We start from the raw sequence: 7,040 nt of genomic DNA on the forward strand, positions 1-7,040 counted from the left end.
AGATCCATCCACTAAGCATGAATAATATTTCAACCCTTCAGCGTGATTATCTCATTTCATGATTGAGCTTCCTTGTTTATCTGCAGCTTTTTGAGACACAATAATTGTTTGATTTAGAAAAAAACAAAACAAAACAAAGCAAAGGATGACGCCTTGGGTTGCGAACACATCCAGAAATGAAAGGACAGCGAATATATCAGTCATTTTTACGTCAATAAAAAACATTCTTTGAGCTCGTTTGCTGCTGTCAACGGTCTTTTATTTTGAATGTCTGTCGTGGCTTTTCAAATTCAAACGACGAAAAAAGTAACAAGAAAAACACGCAGCCTTTCCCAAAATTAATCTCTGTGATTGATGTGTATTTTTCCACCAGCCGATGACTCAGTGAGTCCAGACTGATTTCTGGAAAAAAAAAAAAAAAAACACGCTGAAATTGAAAAGTTTCCAGAAGCGAAGATAAAAAAGCAATCTATGACCTGCTCAGTGTGGACCTAATGGGAGCTGTCAGGGAGGTGAAGTCGGTCGGCTTCAGAGTACAAAGACGCAACTGGAAATGATGAAACGTCAAACAGAAACAAACATTTGCATAAATAAGATAAACTGACTTTGTTACATCTGACCCAAACTTATTTAGTCCGGTCTTAGGTTGCGGCTGTTTTTTATGTGTTGTAGCGTCCAAGATTGACTGGGCTGTGCCTGATTTGAGCTGTTTTTATTTATTTTTTTACACTGAAGGTTCAATGTGCATAAACACACAAACATGTGGTGCTTCCAGTCCATAATTTAGGCCAGAAGGTTGACCAGGCTTTTAAGGATTTAACAATGAAAGTCATCTAAAACATTCACATATGAAGCAGATATTAAAATTGTGTTTACTGAGTAAAATGCTTCTGAGTAGGTTAATAAGACTCATTTGGTAAATAATCAGCATCACTTTTTCACCTTTTATCAAGCTGCAGCTACATACTTTAATGCACTTTATAAGGATTTTAATGTAAAAAAACAACACAAAGTGGTGCATAATTATGAAGTGGAACAAAAATTATACATATTTTCATGAAAAATACACTGATTAGAGCCGGGTTAGTTTTGAATTCAGACCCATTTAGAACGTAGTCGGGCAAAGTTAGTAGAGTAACGACTCAGACTTTCTGCTATATGTGAACTGAAAGGTGGTTCTACAAAGAAGTACATAATGCACTTTCCATATTTTTATCTGTAAAAAATATGCATGTGATGTCCTTTCACATTAAATCCATATAAAAGTTCTTACATTTTTAGTATTTTAGAGAACAAACTTTACCACAGTCCGTACTTCAGGTACTGCCTGCACGTCTTGTGGCTCAAACATTTCCTCTGAAGTTTGTCTGGGGATTATTTTCTGCAACCAAGAAAACAGATTCAAGACACAGTAAACAAGGGAAGCTCCACATCATAACCAGCAGGTAAACAGAGAAACTCCAGCAGGTCAACTTCACTCTGCATTCCTTCAACTGCATCTTCTAAAATGAGCATCATTTTACCACCAGCGTGCTTTATCAGGGCTTCCCCCAGTGTATTATAAGCCTGGCGGGCCACCAGGCTTTACTTGTGCTCCCACCAGGCTACTTCTTTAAAATCTTTTTAAAATGTTTGCATTTTTTAAGACTTTATAGTTGGTTTACATGTATTAATCTTCCAATCTTTTAATAACACATAATTATTGAGTGACATTTTCAAATTTCCTGTCAAGTTTAAACATTTTTTAACTCAAAAACACAACGGGCCGCTGGATGAATGACTGGGGAAAACCTTGTTTATGCTCGTCAAGGTTCACTAAAAAAAACCCCACTCACTTAGATGTTTAAAACTCCTTCACTTTTCTATCACATTTATCCTCATTTCTATGGACAGTTTAGAAATTTTGACATATTTTCAATCCAAAAATGCTTATTTGTTACTTTTTCCACAGCAAAAACTCAAATGTCATCACAGCTGTGTAGGTGTTGTGACTGAAGCCACTTACTGAATCACATAAACTTGTTGACATTCCATGTGTGAATCATTCAACCACGTAAGACTTTCACTACAAAGACACGGTGCTAAGTAAACTGACACATTACCAAGAGTTGGACATAATGACAATGAATTAACCATTTAAATGTGTTTAGATGCCGTTTGTTTTTCCAGCCTACCTCCCATTGGTAATTGCTTTCTAACCGCTGCAATTTAACACAATTTTCAGCCCTCCCAGGAGATGCCATTTCTTCATTTAGTCATTTGAAATTCTATTTTTGAACACACATCCTGCCCCTCTTCCCGCTGATGCCTCTCCCCTTGCCTGAAGTTATCTCATCTTAAAGAACGGAGGAGTGATCGCCTCCAGAAGATTGAAGCCAGTTTCCATTTCCGTTGAAGGGGCTCGTGGTCTTTGAAGCAAGGAGAAGGGAGAGAAATGCGTCTTTGTACCATGCACTCCAGCAAATTAAAAAGTCAGACGTTGGCGCTCTGGTATGTTTGAAGTCTCCTTTTTGAGCGTGGGCATGATGTTGGGAAATATTGTGAAGATCAGATGCAAGTCTGCAATGCTACACTGTTCAACCCTTCCACACAAGACGGATTAGTTTGCTTCCAAACTAATATCAATACCACATTGTAACCAGTACAGCATTGATACTAGCGTGGTAAGATTCACTTTTGTGTCAGATTCAATCTTGAATTTATTTTTACGTGTTGTATTTGCTCTCAAATTATATATGTTTGCATTGCATTTAGGAAAAACACAAAAATCATGCATAAACTTTGTCTAAATTCTGTCTTACCACAAAAGTACCTAAAGATCAGATGTTTGGTGATATATCAAACTTGAAATATATCGCTGTTAGTATTGGTATTGGTGATACTGGCATCGATATAAAAATATGCAGAATCACACACCTCTGGACTTTTAGGTAAATGTGTTTAGAGATACATTTCTATAAAGACTGAGATCTGTCTTAAGCTTTCTCCATTTATCTGTATTTGCTGAAAAATGAACTTCAAATTGTTTGGAATACGATTTATAACCGTTACCAGATTGATGATCATTATTTGAAGGTCACGTTTATCTCTTTCCATCTTGGCATTGTGTTAATGAGGAACTGTATGTTAATCAGCTTTTATAGAGGTGGTTGCACTCTCTGATGATGAGATCGAAAAGTTTGTTTATTAAACTCAACCTGGCTGCTTTTTCCCTCTTAAACCTCACAGAAACAGCAGGACTCCCTCTGCCTGCATCTCTCAACTGGCCTTGTACTTGCAGGTATCAGGTGTTTTTTAAATCCAGTCCAATCAAAATCCAATCTTTAGGGACATTGACTCATTAGGTGTGAGATCCGTGGCCATCAGTGGAGTTAATTGTTCATCACTGCATCTTCTTTCAAAGCTGTATTTAAATGACAAAATTGGACATGGTCAAAAAAGTCTGCATGCTTTCTAAAATGATTTCTGAGCGTGAGGTTGGCTGTTTTCGCTCACAATGCTCCGCGCCGCTGAGGAGCCACTCAGAGAATCACAGCATGAGGCTAATTGCAGTTTCTGGTGAGTCAACATCTGGGAGATGAATCAAACATTTAAAAGGAATAAAAAAAAGTTGCAGAATGGTAAAAAGTTACATTTTATTGATCTCTTGAAAACAAATTAAAAAGTAATTTCATATGAAAATTTGTAGATCACAGGAGGCTTTTTTCAGGAAGAATAGCATAAATCTGAAAATATCTTAAATGTACTTGTATTCTAACATTTTAAAGTGAAATGCATGTCAGCCAGGAAAGAGTTCATTTTAAATTTAGAGCTCATTACAGAAACAAATGTAAGGCAGAGCTATTAAAGCTGCACACTCCCCAGGCGGCTGCAACGTCTTTCCAGGAAGTGAAGCAATATTACTTTAGCTGTAACATTAAGCTATCAAAAACAAGATGAGGAGGAATGTGATTTGTTAAAGCAAAACTTAGGAATGCAGTTACCGTGGTAACCCCAGACACTGATAAGAGGATCAGAATAAGTTTTCCGTCTCTGATGAGAAATGTACTCTGAATATCCGTACTATTAAATGCAAGTGGAGCTGATTTGTGAATATATTAATAAAAATGTGCAAAGATATCGGAAAAGATACTAAAACCACCATTATGAAGAAAAAAAAGTTAAATCTAGCACTTATGAGAACAATCTATTCATAGAGAAACGGCTTGAAATGAAGTTATTGATGCCTGCGAGAAAATTCAGAGGCTGTTTTAATTTTTGTTTGTCTCTGAAGAAAATCTTTAGATCATCCATGCTGCAGCACATCCTTCATGCCCAAGTTTACTTCTTTACCTTCTGACATTTTTTGCATTTGGTGCAGTTTAATTTCTCCTTTAAACTCAATTCAACTAAAAATAAAAAGTAATTTCCAAGCACTTTACTTCACAGGTTCATTTCAAATCGAGTTATATTCAATCAGTTCATTTCAGTCGCACACATTCTGGTCAATAACTGATGCAATTAGAATGTAATACCATAACAAAGACGTTTGTGCATCACAAACTCAAGGTTTCCACATGCGCCTCAAGAGAGGTTACCAAGCAAACTTCTGAAAAGTTTTGTCTAATTTGAAACGCAGCCATTAAAAAGCGATTAGTGGGCTTACGAGGCACCTGCCGCTCACTGGCGACACTCTTAAGCCTGGTGATGACAACAGGGACCAAACAATCCAAAACAAAGCAATTAAAAATCACAGTTCCTTTCAAACATGAAATATTCAGATCCACCGGCCAAAAAAATGTACTTTACTGCCGACAGTTAGTGGACAATAAAACAGCTGACCGGACTTTAACTGCAAAGCTAAACAGTTATTTTATGCGGCTCATAAATGCATGTTTGGACGTTTAGAGGACTTTTTTTTGCCAATAGAGAGAACGTCTATTCATCTGAGATAATACTTGAGTTGTTTTACCCCAAAACCTGAAGGAAGAGCTGAGTACAAAAACAAAAAAAGAGGAGGAAATATCTGCACAGGGACTACTGGAGCGAGTAAACATGTTACTCCATCCTTAGGGCTGACATTGAAATTTCAGGACAATAGAATTGGAGGGTTCCCTCTAATTTCACTGGAATGTACAATAGGTGGAAGAAATGCAAACAAGCACAATCAGTTCTACTAAAAAGCTTTTGCTGAATAAACAACCAGCTGCCAGCATCTGCAGTGCCTCGGTAACGTATTTTCAGGATTTTCTCAGTTTATCTCCAAAAATTACAACGTATTTTGTTGAGATTTTATGCAAAGGTTCTGTAAAGAAGAAAAAATACAGTACTCAGTAAAAGTTATAAAAGCACAATGATGTGTAAATATTATCCATTTGAACCAATTGCCTTGAGATGTCAATTTATATGCAACTATAGAACAAAACTGACAGATTGGCCACAGTGCTAGCTACTGTAGCTTGTTCTTAACATAAATATGGAGAGATTATAGATAATAGCCTATAAAAATAAAACATATTTATAATTATTTGCCATCTATCAGATAGATTTCTGCTGGTCATCCTTATTGATAAATGGATCAGATTTGAGTGTGAAACTCCACCACCTTCTGAGACGTTTTGTGGTAAAAGCTGGTAGAAGTTCGCCCGTGTCTGGAAACTTCCCCGCATCCCTGCAAGAAATAACCAAATAGTTTCGTCTTTGCTGAGCTGAGACCCAAAGAGGCAGAGTTTTGATGTTCCCAAATTTGCAATCTTCATCTTGTATCACTCGCTGCATTTTCCGAAAGCCAAATGAAGCCCACACTCAGCAGTACTCTCCACAAGCAGCTGCCAGGGGTTTCTGATCTGTAAGCCTCGATAATAATCCCCTTCTCTGATTTCCATAATGAGTCAACCGGCAGCTAAATTGTGTTATTCTGGTCATTTCATCTCGCGGTGCAGAATTTTAAACCATTTCCAGTCAATACGTGATGCTCCATCAGTGTCCTTACAGAGTCATTAAACTTTTATGGCGTCCCTTGAAAACTGCCCCTTGTACGTTGAAGTGGAACGGAAAGGTGCTCCCAGTCAGGGTTGGACTTTCTGTAGCGAGTAAATATTTTATGGCATAAAGCAGACTTTATGTCTCTTCATGAACTTTCAAATGCTACCAGCTGCTCTTTGTAAATTCATAAACTCCAGTCATGTGTTTTTGAGGCATAAAGATTTCAATGATGTTTGAAAGAGGCATTTATTGAACCCCACCTTCCAGGGAGACATTTCTGTAACGTCTGAATGAAACGTTTTTAGATGTTTTTTGAGCATAAAAATGCTCTTACAAAAATTACACAAGCATGTAATTTATCACTAACAAAAGAACATTATGAGGAAATATTGAGGACATCGTTTGGGGACAAATGGAGAGTAACATTGCTAAGTTAGCTACAAAGGATAAAAAGTTGATATTTTGTAGTGATCAGTCCCACAAAACCTGTGCAGGCAGATGGGTATGTGCGTATTGGGTTGATGAAATTTGTTTCTGACAATCCAAATGTAAGGCACTGAGAACCAGAAACCAGGAGCATCCTGCAGAGATCACAAAAAACAAAAGATGTCAGACTAAACTGACATCTTTTGTCTTCAGAATTGTCCGCTGAAGACTTTTAATTTTACCTCGACTGGAAACTGTTTTTATCTCACAACCAGGGAAGGAAAGGTGTTTTACTGTGAAATATTGAGCTTTATTATTAACCAGATTATTTTGGGGTGGTCATAATAATCTATTCATGTAAGTATTTTTTAAGAAGTTTTTCTAACAACCAATCAGAGCTCAACTTACAAATAGTGAACTCATCGCTGTCTTCAGGTGTTTTCCCCCAGGCTTTGAAAACAGCAGTTATCAAACCACTGATGAAAAAGAACAATCTGGACAAATCACTGCTGCAGAATTACAGGCCGACCTCTGACCTCACATTCATTAGCAAAGTTACTGAAAAAGCAGTTTTTAAACTATTAAATGAATGAATCGGTTTGACTCCTTCCAGTCTGGTTTTCGTGCTCACCACAGCACAGAGATGGCCT

General features: G+C 37.2%; 1 protein-coding gene across 8 annotated transcripts in view; it reads right to left on the bottom strand.

The window, feature by feature from the left end:
* Nucleotides 1-7,040, bottom strand: part of fam180a (family with sequence similarity 180 member A) — a 41,686-nt gene that overhangs the window by 23,108 nt on the left and 11,538 nt on the right. For 7 of the 8 annotated variants that reach the window (XM_015028695.1, XM_015028679.1, XM_015028686.1 and 4 more), the window contains one exon: nt 1,304-1,381. The gene's annotated coding sequence lies outside the window, so the exon portion shown is untranslated. Of the gene's footprint in view, nt 1-1,303; nt 1,382-5,584; nt 5,654-7,040 lie in introns of those variants that run through there. The other variant, XM_015028704.1, reaches the window with a different exon arrangement.

This window comes from Poecilia latipinna, unplaced genomic scaffold (genome assembly GCF_001443285.1).
Source record: "Poecilia latipinna isolate Pla-1442-1.1 unplaced genomic scaffold, P_latipinna-1.0 Scaffold9, whole genome shotgun sequence".
Taxonomy (NCBI): Eukaryota; Metazoa; Chordata; class Actinopteri; order Cyprinodontiformes; family Poeciliidae; genus Poecilia; species Poecilia latipinna.